The sequence below is a fragment of the Lycorma delicatula genome, chromosome 4, assembly GCF_047948215.1.
Source record: "Lycorma delicatula isolate Av1 chromosome 4, ASM4794821v1, whole genome shotgun sequence".
NCBI lineage: Eukaryota > Metazoa > Arthropoda > Insecta > Hemiptera > Fulgoridae > Lycorma > Lycorma delicatula.
The window spans coordinates 84,967,677-84,979,519 of record NC_134458.1 but is presented as its reverse complement, the minus strand read 5'-3'; the positions used below and the strand labels follow the sequence as shown (position 1 = coordinate 84,979,519).

The 11,843-nt window shown below is 31.5% G+C and overlaps 1 protein-coding gene across 3 annotated transcripts in view; it reads left to right on the top strand.

The window, feature by feature from the left end:
* Positions 1 to 2,562: 2,562 nt before the first annotated feature.
* The window catches only part of LOC142323614 (dynein axonemal intermediate chain 4-like), a 204,945-nt gene continuing 195,664 nt past the window's right edge, over positions 2,563 to 11,843 (top strand). For 2 of the 3 annotated variants that reach the window (XM_075363474.1, XM_075363473.1), the window contains exon 1: positions 2,563 to 2,855. The gene's annotated coding sequence lies outside the window, so the exon portion shown is untranslated. The remainder of the gene's footprint in view (positions 2,856 to 11,843) is intronic. The other variant, XM_075363476.1, reaches the window with a different exon arrangement.

Genomic DNA, 11,843 nt, shown 5'->3' with positions numbered 1-11,843 from the left:
TGTACTCCAAAGAACAAGTAAACTGTTCTATAGCCCGATTCGATAAAATACAGGTAATTTTTTTTTTTTCTTTAGAATAAGTGACTACCGAATAGTGTGATGTTAAATAAAAATACAAGGATAAATTAGAATTGATCGTACAACGGTAAAGATGTTTGTTACTTACGAGCGCAAAATAAAGAGCACACGGGATACATTTGTTTCTTGAAAGTCTTTCATTTTGATGAAAAAGGAATGAAATAAATTTTAATCGATACATTTAGGTGATTTTTCTTACTCGTCAGATTATTTTTTTTTACAGAAAATTCTGCGAAGAGGGTTAAAATTAACGATAACATTTTGAGGCAGATTATTAATAGGCGGTTAAGAAAAGCAAAAGAACTAAGGGGGTTTCCTACGTTCTATAATTTGGAGTAGGGACTACATTTCTATGGATGTTATAACAGAGAAATAAAGAATATCTGATGTCAGTAATGTGTGACCGTAATCGGTTTTAAGTAATTCCTTTATTATCGTAATAGCTATGACGACTTAACAATAAGTCATAAATCTGCGGTAGAGGGACGGCCGAGAAAGTTAATCTTAACACAAATTTTGAGTTAGGAGTTTACCTCCTTTATAACTAATTACCTAAAAGGAGGAGAAAATACACCTCGTATTGTTTGCTTTCATAAGACTATATTTACATTAAATATATTTCCTAGATAGGCTTGACGTTAAGATTAATTATAATTTTTACGTTCGAAGAACCAGACATGGACACTAACATCACAAAGCAGTGATGTTTACTAACCCACCGAATCGGTCTAGTGGTGAACGCGTCTTCCTAAATCAGCCGATTTGGAAGTCGAGAGTTCCAGCGTTCAAGTCCTAGTAAAATCAGTTACTTTTATACGGATTTGAATACTAGATCGTGGATACCGGTGTTCTTTGGCGGTTGAATTTCAATTAACCACGCATCTCAGGAACGGTCGAATTGAGACTGTACAAATACCTCATTTACAGATACATATCTCTCTGAAGTAATGCCTGGACGGTAATTCCCGGAGGCTAAACAGGAAAAAGAAAGAAAAAGATGGGTTACCCGAAAATGTTCGGTATTTATAACGAATCCTACGATTAGCCGTAGGATGTTGAAATTTTAGATTAGGGCTGTTGTAACATTAATTGTGGACCACACTTTTCGATTGCAATCGAAATTAAAATAATATTTTAATTTATGAAATGTTTGGATCTTAAAGGGAAGGCTCATCGATTCCAATCACACTTTATAACGTAATTCAATAATATATATATATATATGAAAAAAAAATCAGAAGTTATTAGTGAAATAAAATTTTATGGAATTTTAAAAACGTGTATATCTAATAGATTTGGTGAAGTGTCTGATTATTTAATATTAATTGAAAATTATAATTTATAATCGTATTATTTTTGGATTTTCTACTTTAATTTCTGTTTAATTTTATCTACATTAAAGTTAATTACAGACTGACTGAAAAATAGACCCTCATAAGAACAACAACATATACACTGAGACATGCATGCCCGATCTTTAATAAGGTGCAAAAAATTTGTATCTTTTAGTTCATTACTCTTCTGATATTGTCGCACAATATTCTTGCCAAGTCGGAGCTGATAGTCATTTCGTTTATTTGTTTTTTGTTGGCGATCGTTTAATCGCTCTTTGATTTCATATAATTCGTTATATTATACTTAAAAATTTACGGGCGATGTACTGTATATAGATATTTTGAAATAAAATTAATAGAAAAATGAAGAACGGCAAAGTTAAGATCGTCCAAGGTGAAACGATAATCGACAGAAAAATATCATTATCGGCCATAATGATGTACCGCAACGAAAACTAACAGAAAATTTTGAAGAAATGAAGCTTCAGTACATCGGTAACAAACACGCGGATGAAAAATCGCTCTATCAGGAGAGAGAGTTAATAGATACTAGGTCGATAAGGGGAAAAGCACAGATCAGGAATATTCTAACATCAGGGTATGGAGTAGGGAAAATTAATAATCTCAGTTAGTTTTTTAAATTTCAAAATACGATTTTGAGTTCTAAAAATTCAAAAAATAAACGATATATGGGATGTATCTTATTTAGAAAAAGGAGGGCTAAGAGAGTAGGATAATCGACTGTATGAATAATATGTAACTGATATTTTATGCGACTGGAATAGTATCGACAAAAATTAGAATAAGGAAAAACAAGTTTTTTTTTGTCTTCAGTCATTTGACGGGTTTGATGCAGCTCTCCAAGATTCCCTATCTAGTCTAGTGCTAACAAAAAGTAATGGAAATATTTATGCTCATTTGAAATAATATCGATCGAGAAATAAATTGTGAAGATTTTATTATTTAATCTAGCGATACAAATAAGAATTGTAAATATGTTTCTTTAGATGTTAATGAAAATTTAATTAAACGGATATAACAGAGATGCAGTATTTTTTGTCAAGTGAGCCGCAAAAGGAAAAAATAAATATTATTAGATTTGTGGTCAAGGACACACGTAGCAGACAGCAACGTCGCCAGCAGTTTTGTCGATTTCGCAATACCGGCTAGAATTTGTCAACAAATGTGAACTTACCAACGAATTACACACGCAAGACTATTATTAATAGTAATAATTGGTGGGGAAGACGATGTTACCAATCTATCGAACATTTCTGTTCGTGAGGCGAGTACATAAACATCGGTTGTGGAGTGTAAATCTTTTGTTATCGATAAATCATCGCGCTAAGGTCTTTACAAGATTTACGTTATATAGATATTTTATTTAATTCTTACTTACGGTTCGCGGCTGTTTCTGGATTGCCGGAATATAATAAAAAAAAGGTAAAATTAGATTTTATTATTTTTGTATTTCCGAATGTAATGTGTATTCGATGCAGACTGTAATATTTTCTGTTTAGTCTTCTGTTCTTGTAGCGTAAATGTTATTTACCGTATTGTTTTCCTTTATTATAGTTGACGCGTAAACTCTTCTTGCGATTCTGGTATATAATTATAAATTTAACAAACTTTAAATAGCGTTTATGCGATTTATTATGTTTTTCTTTTATCTTACGTAACCGCTACCCGATCAGACCATCAGGAAACGATAACGAAAAGACTTTAAGGAATAGGAACGTATCTCATCGACCCCAATAATAGTAAAATTTTATATAGAAATAACCCACTACTTTACGCAAGAAAGAGTTGCAGGAATCCAGATTTTTAGACGTTAGCGAATTAAATTTTTATAAGGCTCGTATTTATGTATTGTATTGTAATCAGCAGCTCCCGGGTATTTTTGGGTGAAGGAGGAGTTAGTATTGAGCATATGCAAGCGTATTCCTGGAATAGTAGTAATTCTAACAGATATTACGTTAAAGTCTAGGTTTTTTATTTTTATATAATTCTTGCACTAACTACATAGCAGTGACTGAGATGCGCAGAGCAGCATGGCGCATCACGTGTCCCCTCTGCACCAATAGCAACAGAGTAGGGAAGCGCAGCTGGCCTGGCAGCACACACACACACACACACACACACACACACACACACACACTTAACGAGAAAGATGGCGTCATCGAAGTAGCTATACGTCATTTATTATAAACATTTAAATGGCTATTAAAAATTAATATTAAAATTAAAAACCGTAAAATTCTACAATAAATCACAGAATCGTCCTAAAATTGATCAAATCACTTGAAAATGTTCACAGAAATATACTCTATGTCCTAATACTAATCGAGTAAATATTTAATTAATAAATATTTAATAAAAACAGAAAACTGAGGGACGCGAAAACACGTGGTTTTAATACGGCCCTCTTACCTAAAATATATCCTTCTTTACACGTGAAAAAGATATTGTTTTAAACGGTTAATTACTTAAGAGTTAAAAACTACATGAAGTTAATAAACGAACCCGTAATTTAAATGTAAATCGGAAAAACAAATAAAATAAATTCGCGTGATGTACACATTATTAAATATATAATCAACTTTTTAATGTAACCCTTAACTGGGCCCGCAAAGGGTAATCTTATCCACGAGTGCGTGGGGTCGCTTTCTTTCATTAATTAAAATTTTATTGGGGGCTATAACTCTGGAACCGATGAAAACAAGTACCGCTTACGATATATCGTAGAAAACCTCTCGATCAGAGCTTATTACTTCAGTTAAGAAAAAGTTCAAAATCTAATTTTTTTAAATTTTGGCTTTTTTTTGGACGCTTTTGGTTCATCCGATTGTAATCAAAAGGGGAGGTGGACAACTAGATGTTTTACAACAGTTTTAAATCCAAAATTCCAACATTCTACGGCTAATCGTTTTTGAGCTACGCGAGGTAATTACGTACGCACTTACATATGTACAGACGTCACGCAAAAACAAGTGAAAATTGATATTTCCGTTGAAATCTGAAAACCGAAATTATTCGCGAACAGTTGTAAATTATAAGTAAAAAATAACTAAAACACTTTAAGGAATATATCTTATCGATCCTAATAACGGTAAAATTATATAAATAAATAACCCACAGTATGCGATAAAAGTCGCGGGCATCCAAAATTATATAATGAACTAAGTTTTGATTAGTCTCGACGCACAGAATTTTATATAAGTTTAAAAACATTAGAATTAGATAAAATTAATTTGTCACCTGTTAAAAAGAAAAAAAAATTATTACTAGTGAAATATCTATTAGAATTTTGTTATCGCTTGTAATTTTAGTAATCGTTAATTGTGTAATGTAATGTAGAATATTTAAATAAAGATCACTCGCTACCAGAAGAACGTTTATTATTATTTTTAAAAAAATGTATTTTCAACGGAAAATGTTAACAAGATTAAAAGATCCGAGCCAGGTTGAAACATAAAGTTCGATTGTTTTATAAATATTTCCGTTTGATATGCAGATTTCTTTAATTTCTAAGGCGCTATAAACATTTTATAAAAACTCGGAATTCGCAAGCAAAGAAATCTACTTTTTTGCACCGCTCAAATTTATTCGTTATTACGGGCAATTTTTCTTGAAATAGATAAAAACAAATTACGGCTTCCAAAAATTTACTAAGCATTTTTCAAAAAATAACATTTCAATGGATATAAAATTTATTTTATTACGCAAAAATAACAAAAAAACTTAAAATATGAATCCGATTTACCTATCTTAAAATAATAATCGCAATCTTGACGGGTAATTTACAAATAATATCTAATTTTTCATCTAAACTATTACTTACAACCAGCTCGAACAATATTTATCGTTAAAATTACGGCTTGTAAACATTACAATTACTTTCTATTTTAACTTTAACTTCATTGTAATTACGGCAGCTATCCTATTAATTTTGTCCGTAATTCAAACCTAATTTTTTTTTCCGAATTTAGAAATAATTGCAAATAAAATTACTCTTTACTCGCAGACGATAATAAACCGATGAAAACGTTAGTAATATGACAGGATGGTGGATAAATTGAGAAAAAGAAGACGGAAATGATTATAATTTTATAAGGAATACGTTACCGTTCGTAATTTCAAAGAAAAATCTGTTGTTTAATTGAAATCCATCCAAATAGTTTTCGGTAAACGGACCGGGTGTTGCGTGCTGAACGGATTTTGATGTCGGTTTTGCTTGCATTGTTTTATAAAGGTGTGATATTTGTTTGATGCGTTTACGACCGTTGCCTATCAGTTTTACGTATCTGTAGTTTACAGAAATAAAAACGCCACTAACTCAAAGATGGAAATCTTCTTTTAATTTACGGTTATTATCAAAACGATATCCACCTTTCCTTTTCCTGATTGGAATGAATTAATCGATCTATGGATGTATTATGGATTTATTCTACCGAATGTTTTTTAAATCCCGTTAAAAAAGTAATAAATCTTTTAAAATGTTTAAAATTTCTACATCCGTTTATTGAATATAACGGAATAAGTAACGAAACGTTAATTATGTTTTAAGCACGATCTGAAGCAGAGTTCCAAAAATTTTAAGAAACTACGTTAACTGAATAAATTATCGTAAAATACGGTAAAAAATAAGAAATTATGTATTACTCGTATCTTAAAAGTTATTATGCATATAATTTCTTAAAAATGTTGTTGCCTTTCTAGTATTATTATGGGGATTAAAAATTCCACAGTAGGAATAAATGTACATTTTTAACGTAAATAACCTATATATATATGTCTGATACGAGATAGTAATAGCGTATATAAGTAATTTAAGTGTTTATTGTGGCGATTTTTGAAACCGGGATAAAGTTGTACATATTTATTATGCAGCATTTGTATGCTTTTTATATTTATCAAATGTAAAAAAAAATATTTTGTTCTTGTGAAATAGTTTTCTCATTTTCGAGGTTTATTTATTAAATCGCTCGCTAATTTACGTAACTTATATTGGATTTTACTATAAGTTTCATTAATTTTTTATACTGTATTCACTTCTCTGTACAGCGTTTAAAAACAGCTGTCAAAAATGGGAAAATAGAATACGGGTAGAGTTGAAATTTAATAAAAATAAAATGTTGATACCAGTATTTTTAATAATATTCATTTTTTTTTTCTCTTTCCGTAGGGGGAGGAAAAATCTCTGCCAGCCGCCGTCAGGCCAGCACTGAAGGCAGTGCGGGGTTCTCCCCCGCTAAAAATCCTGTCCCCTATCCTGCAGGGCCCGGATCTAAGCCATATGATATGTACAGTCCCTGCATGATCACACAGTCTCTACTATCCGAATCAGTATGACCGGAAGGCGTCCCCAGGGGGCGATCGAGGAGCGACGACTCCCGAAAACATCTATGTCCAGACAGGAGCCGGGTAAAGTCGTAGCCTGTGTTCCCGTGCTTTCGCTCCGCCCAGTTCCTGACGTCGCTTAATAATATTCTCAGTATGTACTGTTTTGATACGGCGTAAACAGTTTAACGTTAGTTTATACATAACAGTATATGTAACGTTAGAATTATAAGTAAATATGAAAAATTAAGTAATTTCAGCGATTAACATTTCTAGACCGATAACGGAAAAGTCTATTTCGTCGAAATAAAGTTCAAATATAATTTAGGCAGACCAACAGGTCCTTTCGCCAACCGCGCGAGAAACCAAAAAAAGGATATTTTTATCCCTTTATAGGGGATTGAATAATACCGGAAAATATGTTCGCTGGGAAACATTTCTGCCCTTTGAATAAAATTTTGAGATACAGGACCCTTAAGGTCCATATCTCCTTGCCTGCTACACCTATCGTGACAAATTAATCGCCGTCACGTACAAAAAATCATCGTGCCGATTTCATCCAAATCGGTCCATCCGATCGAGAGATACCCGGTTTCTGGAATTCTTCATCGCTGAAATCGTGTCGTTTGGTTAGAAACAGACACGAACGGTAGCGGTTCGTAGCTAAATTTAACGAGGTTGATTTTCTTAGCCTTTTCAAGGCCGCGGTTAAAGTTTTCTGTAAAATAAAAGAACCGAAAACAAGAATGAATCGATAGCAGAAAGCAGGATAATAATCTAATTCTACACTTTATTAGATTCAAGAATACGGCACACCGTTTCTAAGCATATTACGCTTATAAGGCCTATTCGGTTTAATCGAATAAATAATAAAATGTCAACAGATAATATTTTTTTAGTAATATAAGGCGATAAAATGTCCGCTTAAAAACACTATACTCCAACGGCGGTTAATTTCAATTTCTACTAATTACCTTCTCTTTAGCTTTTCTGATTTGGCGATCAAAGAGTCCTTGCTTTCAGCAGTCTTCTGATCGCTACTGAAAAGACAAATAAACACTTTCGTATTCCTTCCGCAGATGATCGAATTAGAGAAGCGAACGAAAAAGGAAGTTTCCGTAAACACGTGGCGTAAAAGAAAACTATTTTCCTCCGGCACGCCAGGGTGGGCTCTGCGGGAGCGACAGTGCTTTCTCTTCCTGGCAGTTTCCTATGTGCGCATGCGCACAACAGCTAAACACAACGCCGCTGGAACTGTGAAGCGCACAATTCCGTACAAAGATTTTCGTATCTTTTTCATAAACTGGGGGATGGCTACTGACATTAAGCTTAAGGATTATTATATATTGTACAAGTATAAAGAAAGAATTAAAGAAAAAAGGACTCGTTATATTAAATGTTATCGATAATATTAAGCGAAAACAGGTGGTGCTGGAGTCCACAGTGCCTATACGCGAGCCGCCGCTGGTCATAAAACACAAAGATTTTCAAAAATCCAGACACGCAAAATTTGAGCCGTATTATTAAGTTTTTATATTTAAAAAAAAGTATAAGGATATTATATTCATTATTTATGAATATTTTCTTAAAAAATAAATCGTAATAGACGTAAGATTTAAATCGTAATGCGTTTCTGAAATACGATAATCAGAAGTACAAGGATTTTTTTGTCTTGAAATATCAATTCCCGGGCGTTTAACTTTAATATGACGAGATAGATTACTAGTCGTCGCACCGGCATAGGGTACTGATCTACGGCAAAGATTACACAAGGCTTTTCCAGGGCGAAGTCCAGATGCCACTTCTTTTTCTGCAGCTAACGTTTATAACTTTAGAAACAAATTATTCTTTTATAAAAATACTTATAAAATATCTACTTATGTACGATTTAAAAAATAGAATACCGATAAATCATTTAGAAAAAATCGGCTTCTGAATATATAAACTGAAAAAAAAATTAAAAAAATAGTTTAGTTTCAGTACGTCGATGAAAAATTTTGTTTCCATGTTAAACTATAAAGCCTTTTTTTCTTAATATTAGTATTTCATTAAAAATAATACTTCATTTTTCGGATCAAGTTACGAGAATATATCCGATAAATAGATATATAAACACATAAAAACAAGTTGTAATATTAAACGCATTTCCATCTGTCCTTAAATAAGAAAAATAAATTTGTTGAAATTTTTTCTCTCAGGATGAAAGCTTTTTAATACACAAACAAACAAAAAATCTTAATCTTTTACTAAATATATTGTAATGTAAATCGAAACTAATAATTTTTATTTTCCATAGCTGTACGTAGAACAATCCAAAAATTAAGTTTAAATATCTCTTTTAACCGTTATCTTTTATTTATTTAACTTATAGCCTTTTTAAATCGAATAAATAGCAAGCTCGTTTTCATTTTCACAAGGGTTGTTATTTAATTGATACGACGTAAAGTAGCAGCAAACGAAAAATCTGTCATAATAGAATGAAGTTAACATTAAAACTATTCTAATGAGATATTTATTAAGGGGCTGATTGAGGTCGCTGAAGGAGAAATATTTAACGATTATAATCGACTACGTATAATATAATCTTTTCTTTTTCTTCTTTACAATCTTTTATAATCTTTGCTGATGGTATAATTAACGGTAACTCCGGTAAAGATTCCTTGGTACTAATTATAATATCGTTACGTGTAACAAATTTCAAACTTAATTGACCCACCGGGTTGGTCTAGTGGTGAACGCGTCTTCCCAAATCAGCTGATTTGGAAGTCGAGAGTTCCAGCGTTCAAGTCCTAGTAAAGCCAGCTATTTTTACACGGATTTGAATACTAGATCGTGGATACCGGTGTTCTTTGGTGGTTGGGTTTCAATTAACCACACATCTCAGGAACGGTCGAACTGAGAATGTACACGACTACACTTCATTTACACTCATACATATCATCCTCTGAAGAATTATCTAAACGATAGTTACCGGAGGCTAAACAGGAAAAAGAAAACTTTTATTCAAACTTAATTAAACGGTCAGTAAGCGAAGTGATATTCGGGGCGATAGAATGATAAAGATGTATACTCGTGGAAAAATTTGCTAAATTTGTATATCTTAACTGCAACAACATGTGTTAATAAACCGGGAATCTTTGGCAGAAATTAAAATTTGAACCGAACAATCTCGAGCGATTTTCCTAAGGATGAAAACACTTATGCGGTCATTATCTCGAACCGTTACCGTCGAATGCGAACTTCTTGGTTTTCAGTGCTGTTATGTCACAGAGACGGTCAAAACGCTTAAATATTGAACAATTTTAAATGTAGGTCGGCAAACGATTATGATATGATAATTGCAAAATTTTACATCTCATATTACACGACAAAATCTTTGATAAATATGGTCTTGATGAAGAATTTTTATCACTTAAAAATTCGAGAAAATTTTCGTCTTGTTGAGAGGTTTTATTCTAGAGGCGGTATCGATGACAGCCATTGTATGATTTTTAATTATCATAAGAAAAAAGTAATTTAAAAGAAATAATGTGTATAAATGCACTCCATTTAGAATTACGTTTAAAACGATATGTTTAATGATGGATAAACGTAATAAAATATTTTTTTATAGTAAGAAATGTTTTAATAAATAAAAAAATTGTTCAATAGACAATTATAAATATGATAAATAATAATAATGTATCGGTCAAACGCTGATATAGGACTACTTTGCAAAGAGTAATTTTAGAAATAATTATTTTTTCGTTTAATTTTTTTTTTTTAGTGTCTGTACGCATCAAGTAAAAGATTTCTCAATCGGTGACTAATTCGGTGATTGTGTGAGATGTGAAGGGAAGGAAAAAACCCAGGTGGCTTCCTTTGCTGTGATTGGCTACCGTAGGGCAGTACTATATCACGTGATGGTTCTATTCAAATACAACCGTAACGGTCAATATTGCTATACAAGACAATGTTAGTAATCCTATTTCTTATATACACATTCGGTATAATTAAATTGATTTAAGATTAGTTGATTATTTTATATCGACTACATTTTATAAAAATAATAATTAATCTCCTTTAATCTAATAAATATTTAAAAAATGGAATATTTGAGTAGACACTAATTTAGTAAATACAATGACATGTCGATAAAAATATGTAAATCGGATGACGTGTTACGTGTAGATTAGGTTAGGCTAATTGTATTGCGTAATATACCATGACTTCCCGACAAGTACAATGTTGCCGGATTTCATTTTTCAATTTAATGAAAAATTATTCAGTCTAAAATTTAGTTCACAGACTGTTTCATTCACAATCATTTTTTTTTTTTTACATTATACGTTGTCTAATATTAAATTATTTTTTCTTATTTTAATTGTGATTGCGATACGTTTCGGTTTCCAGATTTAAATGGAAATATACATTTTGACCATCCCTGAATCCATTTTGACTAGTTTCGGCGTGACGTAAAAATATAAAATATTTTGATCTTTAAAGGGAAGACACCTCGGTTTGAATCGGACTTCATCTCCTTTTATTATTTTTTTTCAACTATTTTTTTAAAATTTAAATATACTGATTTAATAATTATTAACCAGTGATTCTAAAAAAAAATCACAATACATAATAATTCAATGATAATAAAAAAAATGAAAAAAATTATTAGCGAAATAAAATTCTACATACTTTTTAAAATGTGTAAATTTAATTTAATAGGTATTACATACGTGTATATGTAATAGATGTTCGTGAAACATCTGATTATTTAATATTAATTGAAAATTATAATTTAAAATCGTATTATTTTTGGATTTTCTAGTTTACTTACGTAACAAACATCTGTAAATAAGGAATATTTGAGTAGACACTAATTTAGTAAATACAATGATAGGTAGTTAAGTTATCGTTTGTGAACCAACGGAATAAAGACGGTTTTCGAGTGTTACATCGCACTCATTAATCTCAAAGGGGAGGGTTAATAAAATCTTTTGTGTATGTATTATGTGGGTTTACGTGAAATTTTATTTAAGGTACCTTGAAGTGCATTTACATCATACTGAAGTACGTTCCTCTCTAAGTTAGTTTAAGTAAGTTTAATCTTTA